The sequence below is a fragment of the Melospiza melodia genome, chromosome 13, assembly GCF_035770615.1.
Source record: "Melospiza melodia melodia isolate bMelMel2 chromosome 13, bMelMel2.pri, whole genome shotgun sequence".
NCBI lineage: Eukaryota > Metazoa > Chordata > Aves > Passeriformes > Passerellidae > Melospiza > Melospiza melodia.
In genome coordinates this window covers 8366120-8379258 of record NC_086206.1, presented here as the reverse complement: position 1 = coordinate 8379258, position 13139 = coordinate 8366120, and the positions used below count along the sequence as shown (strand labels likewise).

At 43.2% G+C, this 13139-nt stretch overlaps 1 protein-coding gene and 1 long non-coding RNA gene across 9 annotated transcripts in view; one reads left to right on the top strand and one right to left on the bottom strand.

Annotated features, from left to right (window-relative positions):
- LOC134424160 (uncharacterized) overlaps positions 1-3943 on the bottom strand; it is a 28612-nt gene extending 24669 nt beyond the window's left edge. Inside the window, exons 1-2 of one of the 2 annotated variants that reach the window (XR_010029356.1) lie at positions 3884-3943; positions 2935-3011 (exon numbers count right to left, since the gene is read on the bottom strand). This is a non-coding gene — a long non-coding RNA (uncharacterized LOC134424160). The remainder of the gene's footprint in view (positions 1-2934; positions 3012-3883) is intronic. The other variant, XR_010029357.1, reaches the window with a different exon arrangement.
- The window catches only part of ZNF536 (zinc finger protein 536), a 345080-nt gene continuing 334714 nt past the window's right edge, over positions 2774-13139 (top strand). For 3 of the 7 annotated variants that reach the window (XM_063167689.1, XM_063167686.1, XM_063167688.1), the window contains exon 1: positions 2775-3246. The gene's annotated coding sequence lies outside the window, so the exon portion shown is untranslated. Of the gene's footprint in view, positions 3247-13139 lie in introns of all 7 variants that reach the window. The other 4 variants (XM_063167690.1, XM_063167687.1, XM_063167692.1 and 1 more) reach the window with 2 other exon arrangements.

The following is a 13139-nucleotide window of genomic DNA, read 5'->3' as shown; positions in this document are numbered from 1 at the left end:
TTCCTGTAGAGTTGAGTTGGAGGATCATCTGGACCATCCAACTGACTACAAAAAAAAAAAAAAAAAGGAAAAAGAAAAAAAAGAAAAGTAAATTTAATTGGTGATTCACCAGTGCTGGACCACTCCTCTGCCCTCATCTTAGTGAGGGTTTAGTATCTAACCTCAGCTTCCTGGGAGATGGTTCTTAATCTTTGTCCACTTGAAAGTTTCTGGAGGGAAATTATTTTTCCTTCCAGAACAGAAAGAAAAGGAGAAATATTTTAATTTCTGCAAAGATCAGAGTCAAAGCCCTCATGTTCGTGCTTGTTTTCACTCAAATTGTTGTTTCTAAATGAGCATCATGCACTTACTCCAGAGGAACAGGAAATCCCAGTTAGATGTCTCAAGCTCCTCTGCTGTCAGTTGCTGTTTCACCTATCTCTAGTCAATATTCTTATCTTTGTCTCAGGAAAAAGACCATGGGGTTTTCCTGAGTTCTCATTCTTCCGTAACTCTTTGTGCAGTGCTCTGAAATCTCCTGTCTGTTCCTGATTCCAGGTACTCGATTTGGCCCCTGCCTCTGAAATGCCATCCCCTCCTATGTGGTTTGTTTAATGTAGCCCTAGGTCACAGAAATCCAAAGGTGAAATCTGATATTTTTTAAAAAAGGTATAGCTCATTCTTTTATGAGACTGCTAATAATGTTCAGCCTTGACAGGGTTAAAAGGCAACATCCATTTCCCCATTATCTTGTTTAAAAAGTGCCTTTTTTAAAGTCCATATGGCGACTTCCTTTCGACCTGCTTTCCCATCCTCGTCTCTTTGTCAGGGCTGTCACTTATAAAGAATCACTTGACTTACAATAACAAGTTCAAAAGAAGACAGAATATAATCAGTTGATCCACGAAGAATTGAAATAAAGAACACCCCCACTGCTCCAGTTATCATTCCCATAGAGATAGTGATATTATTGATGTGATTGCTATGCTAATTTCTATAGAAAAAACTTGTATTTTGGAATTTGTTCAAAGAGAATTTCAGACACATCAAATTGGAAAATGCAGAGTGAATTCCTAAACTTTTTCGTATAGGCATGGGAATCTTTTTTTTTTTTTTTAACGTTGAATAGCTCTGAACAACTATTTATAAACTTCACTTCAAATACCAATTGGAAAAATGTTGCTAATTTTTCAGTTATTATAGAAAGTTAATTCACGGCAGTTCTATTAAAAAAAAGTCCTATTGTACCTTTAGGGTTATTAATATCGCCCCCATAACCTGCAGAATTGGGATTGGACCGCAGACTCCAGAAACAGAGGCTAGGGATCTAGGGATTATAAAAGATGGGCACATTTAAGTCCAGTGTTTAGGAAGAGCTAATTAATCTATACCCCTTCCTCTGCAATTCCATAGTCCCTCTGGGAATTGCCACAAACATAAACTTTTTTTTTTCTCGTGGATTCCTATTTTAACTAGAAGGTTTCAGCTTGTGATGTTATGCTTTTTATGTAGTAAACTGATTTAAAATGTATGCCAGTCATCTTCAGGGAACTCATTTCAGTCAAGATGAAACTAGTCTTACCTGAATCAATGTTTTAAGTGTCCCTGTGGCTCGGCATTTTGAATAATCAATCTGTCTCCATCGCTTCTTAATCATGCGCATCACAGTCTTTTTTATTTGTCAACCCTTTCGGATCCTGGCTTTTTGTTATTAACATGCCCCTAATGTCACATGCAAGCCTTTTCTTTAAAACAAGCTGCTCATTGGTGTATTTTGATACTTTTTATTATTACTAAATCTTTTTTCCCATAATTACACCACAATCATTATATAATCCCATAACAAAGAGTCTATTGAGGCACCATGCTTTTGTCAACTATGGGACACAGAATCCATAATTGCATTATTCAGCTTCTCCCCCCCCCCTTCTGCTTTGTAGAAACACAACCTATTTCACCAGTCACATTTGCACCTTGTTTGCTTGGTTATATATTATTTACTAAATCGTTGCCCTGAGGATAAACCGTGTAAAGTTGCTTTAAAAAAGTTATTTGTTTGATAATTAAGTCCTGAAAACCCATCGTTTAATGATTATTCCGAACCCATAAGGCAGAGAACCTCCATGACGTTTTTCTCTAAGTTTAATTACCGTATGCTAATTTCCTTGCCTACTACGTGATTAATTAAAATCATATTTTCATAATCATTTGGCACTAGTATTGTTTTAGAATTATCATGATCCCCTAAATAGTGTATGTAAATAAAGTCGGCTCTAATGGAAAGAATCAAAATGCAACGCTGAGGACCTTTATGTGTTTGTATGCATGCGATTGGCAACATAACTGGCTTATTTACATTAAATACGCCACAAGGTTACAGTGCAGATCAACGTCACTTTATCGCTGATTACTTCTCTTAAACGCCGGAGCGGTGACTGATGCTCCGGTCCCCCTGTCCGCCAAGGTTTTCCCCGGGAGTTTTTTTTTTTTTTTTTTTTTTTTTTTTTTTTTAGGAGAAGCAGACTTTGCATAGTTTCGGGAGCAGGTAAGAAGGGCGCTTTGTGGAGCCCGGCGCTGCCCCCGGGGGCTCGGCGGGGTCCGCGGGGCGCGGGCAGGGCCGGCGGGGCGCGGGCGCGGGGGCTGCGCGGGCGGGCGCGGGGGCTGCGCGGGGCGCGGGCAGCGGCGCTGGCCGGGGGGCTGCGGAGCGGCGCGGGCTCCTCGGGGTGTTTACACGCGCTCAAGGTCACGACCAAGCTGCGCCGTGTTAAATGGTTTCTTAGTTGCTAGACAGGGAGAAAAAATGGACGATCACAGACCATTCTTTGTAGATTATTATATCAAGGGTTCAGCTTTTGGCTCATCAAAGCTAAATGCCGCAAGACCTATCTAGTTGCTGTGAATTATGCCAAGACGACAATGGAGTGCTTTTTTAATGGTACAATGCATTTCACCTACCAGATAGGGGGAGTCCACGCTGAGAGATGGGGATGTCTTGTGATGTTGGGTGATCAGTATCAATGAAGGGGGTTATTCTGAAAAGAGACAGATTAAAATAAAGCGCTCTTTGCTCGGGATGTGCTGGAAGCAGTTGGGAGGGCTACCCGGAGCGGGCGGCCGCGGCAGCCCCGCGCCGCACTTTTCCCCCTCCGCACAAGAAAATGATCAAGTCAATCATGTGGACATGCTTCATTATTCATTGAACACAATCTTTTACAACGCTCCGTTTACGTGCGGGAGTTTCTTCTACGCTTTGCTTTAAATTTTAAGGTAAGAAAGACAAAGGTAAAAAGGGGGTTTTTGAGGATCCGGGAGGCTCCCGTGAGCCATCAAAGAGGCTCCAAAGTCAGTCCGGAGTATGTTTTTGTTTTTTACTTCTTTTTAATCATGGCAATGGGGCCTGCGTTTTCCACCGTGATTAAAAAAATACAGTATAATTAAATATCCATAGCAGTGACGTTTGCAAGCAGGGCTGTCAGGGGAAAAGCAGAAAATAATGAAAGGAGCGGAGAAGCCATTGAATGGCGCTATAGAACTTAGCCTGAAGAAAACCCTACGTTTTTCCTCTTTCTCTCTCGTTTCTTTTAAAACCGTTACTTTACAAAAAAGGAGCGGGCGGGCGAGGCGAGGGGAGGCGAGTGCCGGCGGCGGCCGCGGCTCTGCCCGGGGGCCGCCCGCCGCCGGCCCCAGCCCGCACCGACCCTGCCCTTAACTTGCCCAGAAACTTTTTGTTTTAAAGGGTTTGCTGCGGAGCAAACTTTGCCGAAGTGACTTTAAACGCGGCCCCCCCCCCCCCCTTTCCTCCCTCCCTCCCCCGTTAGAATCCCGTCTAATCGTGGTGTAATTTGTAAACTCCCCCCCCCTCTTTTTTTTTTTTTTTTTTTAATCAAAGTTAGCTGATGCATACCATGTGTCAAACTTGTGAGATTCAAGTGCCTAAGAGACCTGCCATTTTGTGCTCTAATCGACCTCTTATGAATAGGAGCCGTGCATAATGCTGCGAGGAGCGTTGTGACATTCAAGTAGGCACTAAATGTCAGGCCAGGTCTCAGCCCTGTCGGGGGGAGCGGAGCGCGCCCGGCGGCGCCGCGGGGAGCGGGGAGGCACCTGCCAGCCCGCCGCCGGGGCTTTTGTCAGCGCCCGGAGAAAGTAACAGGTTAAGGAGGAAACTTAAATGGCAATCCCCGGCGGGGAGGGGGGGAGCATCACCTTCCCGGCGGCGCGCCGTGCGCGGAAGGGCCGCGGGGGCGCCGCTGCTGCGCGGGGCAGCGGCCTCGCTCTCCGCGGGGCTGCGCGGCCCGGAGGGAGCGCGGGGGAGCACCGGGCCGGCGGCGGGATTATAGCGGGATGGGGAGGGGGGGAGGAAGGAGAGATTCTTTGATGCTGTGTAGGAAAGAATCCAGATTTTAATGCGCCCATCTGTTGCAGTTTTGCAAATAATTAATATATATGTGTGTATGTGTGTGTGTGTGTGAGAGAGAGGGGCTGGGGGAGCGCTGCCGCCTGTGAACTTCAACGCGAAATAAAAGGTCGCGAAGATTTATGCTGTTTATCGGAGGGTCCGCGGCTCCCGCGGGGCGGCTCGCACGGGCTCCATCCGCAAAGTTAGTTGCCGGCGTGGCCCGGCGGGGCCGGGCGCGGTGCGGCCGCGGGTGCCGGCGCCCGGGGCGGGCGCGGCGGGGAGGGCTCCGGCCGCCGCCTGCCTGCCTGCCTGCCTGCGCGGCGGGCATTGTTTCGGGGTGCGTGCGGCGGATGTGGCCGCGGCTGATACAGTGTCGAGGCGGGGACGTGATTTGTCAGATCCCTCCGTTCGCACTTGAGCCGCCGCCGGCGGGCCGGGAGCGGCGGTGCGGGAGCGGAGCGCGGAGCGCGGTGCGGGGCAGGGGCGGTGCGGGGCGCGGCTGCCCGGCCGCCCGCGGCGGGAGCGCTCTGCGGGGCTGTGCATTCCCTCGCCGCCCCCCGCCCCCCCGTGCAGTTTAAAATAAATCCAACAGGGGCCGTGTTTGCTGAGCTGATGTGCCCGGCTGATACAGATAGCGGCGGCGAGCCGCCCGCTTCTGTGGAAAAAGACTATTTTAAGTGTCATAATTAAGTTTAGAAGCCTTGTTTGGGCTCATTCACTGCTCGAAATAAAAAGGACTGGCTGCTTTTAGACCCTTTCTGAAGGGGTTGGCTAAGCGCCTCTGCACGTTCGCTTGGAGAAGAATGTTTTCTTTTCTAGTTTAATATTAGAAACTATATTTTTACTTGTTTAAACCGGATTTGATTTTTTGGAGATTTTTTTTTCCTCTCCCCCCGCCCCCCCATCGCTCAAATCTTTGTTCATTGTTCATTGACTGTGGAAGGCTGCTTAAATGTACGGAGAGAGGGGGGAGGCCCCCTCGGTGGTTTGATGTTGAAATAGTAAACCTGAATGAGGAGGGTGGCTGGAAAAGTGGACATTGCAGCTTTAATTAACTTCAAGATGCTTCAGCGAGGACTAGAGCGTAGTAGTGACGTTGCCTCATAAATCTGTCCAGTACAGTGCGTTGCATTGAACTATTACAGTATCACCATCATATTGAATATTCACTACCTATCCGGGAGCAGATTTGCATAATTGGATCTTTTTTAAATGAAACTTGTTTGCAAAAACCCAAACAAAACCAAAAAAACAAAAGCCCGAGTGAAAACCGCGGCGATCTGCATGGTTATAAAGGGTTCAAACATATCCGAAAAGTAAGTGACCTGCATAAGTACATCAATAGGTTAAGTGCAAATAAGATGAGAAGTGCTTCTGAAAGCTGTACATTCCCTATGTGGTCTCTTGGGTTGTTTCTCAATAGCGAGATTTTTTTGTAGCCTCAGGGATTTTAGGTTTTCTGTCTGCTTTCATAACTTTTTCCCTCACAGTTGTTATACAAGGTGAGGCTTTTGTACCATGCCTGTGTACCTGTAGTGATGCTTTTAAAGGAAATAGACGAACAGTTTGTAATTTGTGCTGTTTGACTTGTATAATTATGGCTACTGTGGAAGTGAAAATGTGTATTGCAGTTATATTTCTGGTCATCGAATAGATCATCACTAAATATGTCAGAATGTTCAAAGATTGTTTGTGTATGTGTTTGTGTATGCTTAAAAATCGACTAAGTTACCTAAGCTGTTACTTCTTAAATCAGAGAGGCAACTAGCTTTTTGATGTGTATGTACCCCCCCGTTTGATGGAGGATGAAGATGACTGAAGTAATTTAAAGTACCAGCAATTTTTAGAGTGGATTTGTAGCTTCTGTGTAAACCCCATCCCCTCCTAAGCGAGTGGCTGGCTTGCAATATTGCAGTTTTGGATCGGGCAGGTTTCGAAGTGTTTTGTGAAATCAGATGCTGCTGGTGTTTCGGATGCTGCGAGGGAAAGTTGTGGAGGGAAGGCAGCTGGAGCTGGAAGTTGCCGGGCGGGGAAGGGGAAGGGGAGCAGCCCTCGGAGGGGCGAGCGGGCAGAAGTGCAAAGTCTGCGTGCAGCCCCAGCCCTGCCCCGGCTCTCCCCCCTCGCCCAAGGCTGCTTTAGTTATGATGTCATTCTGATAGTGGAGAGCAAATGTCTCCTGATTCTACCATTAAACGCCTGGCTGATTTGCCTGATAATGATAGCATTGACGTCCTGCTCCTTGACAAATGCAAGCCCTACGAGCCCTATGAATTAACTTTTTTCCCATAGCTGGGAGCCAGCTAGCTTTACGACTCATGAATGTAGCAGCACTTCTTTGACAGATTACTTTGAACCTCCTCAATTCTGCAGCAAACCCCCTCCTCTAGACACCCCTTCTGTTAGGCTGCTAGCAGACCCCTGGACAGTTTGGGCCTGATTTGCAGGGCTGCTGAGCATTCATCACTTCCACTGACTTCAGATGGAGTTGTGGGTGCTCAGCAGCTTTGAAAATCAGGCCCTGTGTTCAGTCAACAGATGATGCATTTTTTTGGTTTGTTTGGTTTTTATTTTTTTTTTTTGTTGTTGCTTTTTAAGTTAGACAGTTAAAGAGGGCTCTATGATTTCTAGTCATTATAAAAATATTTGTAAATAGCTTGAGTTGTTTGTCCTAGTCTGGTCTGTTTTACCCTTTCTGTTATCCTTTTTTTTTTTTAATTTTATTTTCAATTAATCTTCTAGTGGATGTGCTGTTAATCTTCATAAGAAAAGGATCATAAATGAGTTGTTTAAAGTTTTCAGAATGTTGTAGAAGAAAAATGTTTCCAGTTTGGTACCAAGTGCTGAGAGATTCGATTGCTGTTTCAGAACGTGCACTAGAAGAGAGTCTCGGTACAGTTGCTAAACCCTGCGACTGGGTGCACTTTCTCATGTCTGCTCTGCCTTCAGATTTTGCTCCTGACTCTGAATTTCTATCCCTGCAGGTAAATGAGATTTAATATGATGGGGTTTTTAAAGTGCCAGTGACTTAAACTTTGTTTTTGTGTGCTGTTACGATGATGACAATTAACAACTGCAGATGTAAGAAAGGTCAGCCTCTCTGTTACTTTTGCAGGGAATGAACATGAAGTATTTGCAAGCTAAAGCTGTGTTTTGCAAATGATTTCCTGAAGATAAAAGTTGCTGTGATGGAAACACTGTATTAAAACTCTTTTGATAAATTGACTATGTCTTTATTAATGGAAAAGAAGGAAAAAGAATCGTTCTACGGGCTTTTTGACTTCTGAACATATTTAAGCTCTAATACTCAGCAAGTTGTCTGGCACTGTCTTCACTGTAGACTTTTATATAATGAAGAGGCTGATTGTCATATTTTTGTCCATGCCAGAGGCCAATAACCCAACCCATTCATTATCAGAAGAGAGTAGCCTGTAAGTTGCAACATCAGTACCACTGTTTTGCTTGCAGCAATGAAGACAGTGCTGAGATCAGAAATTGTGATCTTCAGTACAGAAAGCTGACACATTAGGTTGTTTACCCACCATGGAGCCTTAGGTGACCAAAGAGATTTGCTTTAGAACAGATGTAGAAAATCCACTAGTCCATTAAAATGGGCTGTGCTTATTCCCTGGGAAGCACAAGTTTCATCAAGTGTAGGGAAATCAGTAAGAAGTAATTTTTCCAAATGTTGATTTTTGCTTAAAGTTGACTTTGAATTGCACAGGTGTTTTTAGAGTGCCTTGACTGAAAAAAAAAAAAAAAGACATGATTTATATGAATTTTATGAAAATGGAAACTAAAGCCATAGATAGATTTATTTTTATAGTTTGAGTTTGTGGACAAATAAAGAATTTTAATCTTCTGATTTAGTGTACTTTAATAAGATTGTAAGCAAATCTAAATTTTAATCTCTGAATTTCTCTCAGATACCTGAAGAGATGTATATTGGCTCTTCACAATGCTGAAAACAGTATGATCTTGAAAAACTATTTTTCTGTCCTCCCTTTCATACCTTGCATTTCCCTCAGTTGCAAGCAATTTGGATTCAGGGAAAGACAACAAAGATGAAAAAATAGAATACATACTCTTTCTTTTATAGAAACATGAATAAACTTATTTCTGGCAACTGTAGATGGAAATCCGAATTTCTCTAGTGAAGAAACTCCAGGCACAGATATTTGTGGAAGAGGAAAAAAAAAAAAAGGATGAGCTACTGAAAGCAAATATGTAAAAGTAAAATAATTCTAGATGCTTAACTGGCTGATCTCAGGGTTATTGTACAGCTGTGTGGTTCTGGCTTCCAGTTGTGTGGCCGAGTCTGGAGTATGAACTCTGTGGGACCAAGGCAGTGATCAGGATCTGCCCTTGGCTGGAGACAAGAGAGAATCGCAGCGATCCGATAGATGTGGAACGGGAAACAAGCGGGGAGCCTCTGCCCAAACCTGCGTGGATCACCGTAACTGATGTGACATTTTCACTCATATTGGCTGGTTAAGCAGCAGAGCCAAGCACTGAGGGAGAGATTTGAAGCATCTTTTTAAGGGCAGCAGAGATCCAGATCAGGAAAGAGGCAGGGGAATAGGGTAGTGAAGGAGGATTTGGGTTGCCTCTGTCTAACTGCACCAAAGCTGTCACTGAATATGCTCCCAGAGGTAGGATTCTCCCAGTATTCTGAATTTGGCACCTTTCCCTTAAATTTAAATTTGCTCTAATTTTCAGGTGCATCTTACTAGCTAACCAGATGCATCAAAAAGGCAAAAGAATTATAGAGGAGTAATTATAATTAGCCTAGTTGTCTGTGTTTTTTAAAAATTGTAAGACGGGTCCTTGAAAGTATTTTGAAGTCACTGTTTTTTACAGTTCTTAATCTAAATACTCCATGTGAGATTGTTTTCTAAAGAGATGGGTTCATCGGGTCAAGTTGAACTATATTAAAGACAAACAATTTTGTTATAATCTGACTGTCTTTTAAACACAGATGAGGAAAACAGAACTAAAATAGCCACAGGAGCCTCAATATCTGATCTTTCCTCCATTGTGCATTGCAGTATTTGAGACTCACATAACCAAAAGCACAATTAGGTAATTCCTTACGAGTATTTTACCACATGATGAAAAAAGCAGCGCAGCCGATCCTGGTAGGACATTAGCAGACAGATCTGCAGGTAGCAGTGCCTGAAAATAATGATGATGGCTTCATTCCCATGGCATGGGGCAAGCAACAGAGCTTCTTTGAACCAGCAGCTCATTTTGCTTGCATGAGTGTTGAACTGTCCAGCTGCAGGAATCTGGGGCTCCAGAGGGAGGGAGTGCTTGCCAGGAGGGTGGGAGCTGGTGGAGATTAGGCAGGGGTTATCCCAGGGGGGTACCACAGTGCCAGGGAAAGGCTGCTTGGGAAAATTGGGCCCTGTGTCAGTTTTGTGAAGAGGAGAAGCCAGAAAGGGAAAGAAAAAGGAGAGTATGAGCTGACTTTCACTCCCAAGAGGGGTGCAGGGGAGGTTGGTGGCAGGAACCACTACAGGACCACCTGTGGCCACTACTCTGCCTTGGGACAGCCTGGGATGTCCTGGGGAGTGTTCCTGCTCGTCATCCTTAGGAGGGTCAGGGTGCTGTGGTGCAGAGGGGTACATGGCTGTTCTGATTCTTCCCATTATGATAAGCTTGTTTCAGCCTTTATGTGAATTTTGATATGGTTTTGCCTTTTTTTTTTTTTTTTTTTTTCTTCTCAGTAAATGCTATTAGAAACTTTTCCTACTTTTTTATGCCTTTGGGATATTCTGCCACAGTCACTGTGGTTCTTTGTGAGGAGGATGGGACCCTATTGAGCTCATCAATGCTACAGAGGGGTTGCTATCAAGTACCACAATCTACTCCGTCACAACAGGGTTATGTGTTGTACTTCCTTCATAGTAGATCTGGGAATTAGCCCTGGTAACCCATGTCATAGCACTCTGCTAGGTTGCCAGCCTGGCATTAAATTTATTTTTTCAAATGATGGCATGCAGTATGAATGTTGTTTTATTTCACTCTCATCAGCTGGCCGACATAGATTTTGCAAGCATTATTACCATCAATCTCCTCATTGGAATACCAATGGTAGACACAGATGTAGATGGGTCTCTTTAATCAAAAATTTAGAGAAACATGGGTAAATAGGAAATTCAGGTAGAATAACTCCATGCTAAGTACATGTGGAATAAATTATCAACAAGGGAAGGATAAATGAGTTCAAGGGAAGCCTAGGTTTGTTTCTTGAGAAAGAGCATGTGAGAGCTTGGGTGAAGAAAGCAAAGAGGTGTAAAATCAGGTTTCTATTAACAAATGCTAACGTGGTGGGCTGGATGTTCATCTCCTAACATTTATTTTGATAGCTCTGTATGGATGAGCTACGTTTAATTTTCGTGTGTGTTTCCTAACACTTGTTCCCTAGATCTTGTTTCTTCAGCGGTCCACTGAAATCTTAAAACATGGGATAGTGCAGCATTTTAGTTTTGGAAACAGTTTTACTCAAGGGAACGACGTGACAGTGAAGTGTTGATCAAGTGAATTAGGGAGAAACCTTTTCTTCTCTGACATTAGTTTGTAATTGACAGGAGAAGTAGAAACTGCTTTCTAGTCTAGTGGCCAAGGATTTTTGATAGATGTGTGCCCTAGTTCAATCACATCAAAATATGATATCATATTTTGAAAAAAAACCCACTCACATATACATGTTTTTATTTATTTATTTATTTTTTAATAATTTTATTTCTCCAAGGTTTGCACGAACACTGAGTTCCAGTCTATACCAGGACTTCTGAGGTTATTGAATGCTGAGGGTTGACTCAATGTTGGAAAGCAGCACGAGTTTTGAAATTGCTGCTTCAAAGTAACTTTTACCTTCATTTTGTTGGAATACATCCTGCATTTTCAGGAAAATTATGAATCTCTCTTCTCACAGAAAATTGCATAAAGTTTAGCAAAATTTTTATTGATTTTGATGTGATTTCTAGGATCCAATTCTGCTTTTGTTATTTCAGTCTGCGTATGACTGAGCCAGTGGATAAAATTTCCTTTCCTTACCTGGTGAAATGCACGTGATTCTTAATTTTACTGTAAGTACAATGTGCAGCTCCACTGTTTCCTGATCAAACTTTTTCTCCTTTCATCATCTCACATACAAAAATGAATCCAACTTTTTAAGTTTAAAAAAATTCAAAGATTACAGGCAACCCAAAACTGAATTGTGCAATGAAATTACTATTTATTACCTTTCTAAAGTAACTGCTCTTCATTGATTCATTGAGATTTTGCCATAGGAGTATCATTCCTCCTAGGGCTAATAAAATAACTAGGAGAAGTTAACCCAGTATCATTATTAGTACCATAATACAGACTGAGCAACCTCCACTGCTCTAGCTACTTCCCTCCTTTGGATTTTACCATAAAATGCCTCTTAAAATAGCTTGGCTATTTTGAAATATTCTTTACTGTTTTAAAGATCAAGCATTCAAGCATCTTTTTTTTTTTTTTTTTTTTTCCCTTGAACACACAAAGCTATATGCCTGTGCCTGCATAAATGGACATGCTTTGAGATAAATGAGCAATAGGAAACCCAAAACAACTTCTGGATTAGAATTTCAGTCTTTTGTTTGGTTGGTAGTATCTTTGGCATGATAGGGGCTTTCCAAATATAGGAGTACAGTTTCTGGCCAGAACTAGCTGCCATTTTCTTATTGCAGTTGAAAAATGCCAGTTCATTAGTTTGCATCAACATGCTGCATCTTTGAAGGATTTCTCAGGTCCACAATTGAATTTCTGCTCAAAATGAAAGAGTTGCATCTCTGCACTTCATTATGAACTGGTGATTATGGAATGCACCTGGGTCACTGGAGAGCTGGATTCAGATCGTTCCTCTCTATCTGATTTAACTCAGCTTTTTCAAATCAAGTTTCTCACTCATCCCAGGTGAGTGCTTTAAAAACACACTTTGGCTCTTCTTTTTAAGTTCCTGCTTCAGGCTATTCCAATTTGAATAATCATTTAATTATTCAGTGGGTCAGAAGAGAGCTGACTCTTGGCTTGGGCACTCCAGTGTGGTGTGAGAGACTGAACCCAACTGGTTCCTGTTGCAGAGTCCTGCAGCCTGAACTCCTGAGGATGATGTGGTGAGAGCAGTCTCATATTCTTACCGTTGTCTTGCTGGCTTTTCCTTTTGAAAAATTGCAAAAGGTGTCAGGTTAGTCCCAGAGGAGGGCAAAAGGAAATTCTAAAATCTTCAAAGAATTTGTGATACTGAAAAATTCTTTCTTGCATAGTACACAATTCAGCTGTTATAAAAGTAGTTGGTGATGGAGTGCATCTTTATAATCCAAAAATTTTCATCTCAAAATGGAGTTTTGTTGCCATTATTTTTGTTGGGTGGATTGTGTGTTTGAACTCAATATTCTTACATGCTCCTGAGCTCTGAGAGAGTAGCTCTAGGAGGTGTGATGGGTGAAACATTAACCCTTTCTCCTGGTACTGCCTTGGACCTTGTGCAGCACAGAGCTTGCTGTGGATGGCTCTCTGGGAGTGCTGGGAGGAGGAAAGAAATGCCGTGTAAATGCCAACAAATGCCTGAGAAATGCAAGGGATACTGCACTTGTTCCTTCTCTCAGGATGAACCTCCTCTGAGGTGGAGAAAGTCTGTGAAACTGGCAGATTTCTCTGTCAGGATCTCTTAAAAAGCAGAGAAGAAATGTCTTAATCTGTAGAAGGGGAATCCACACAGGGAGGAAATCCT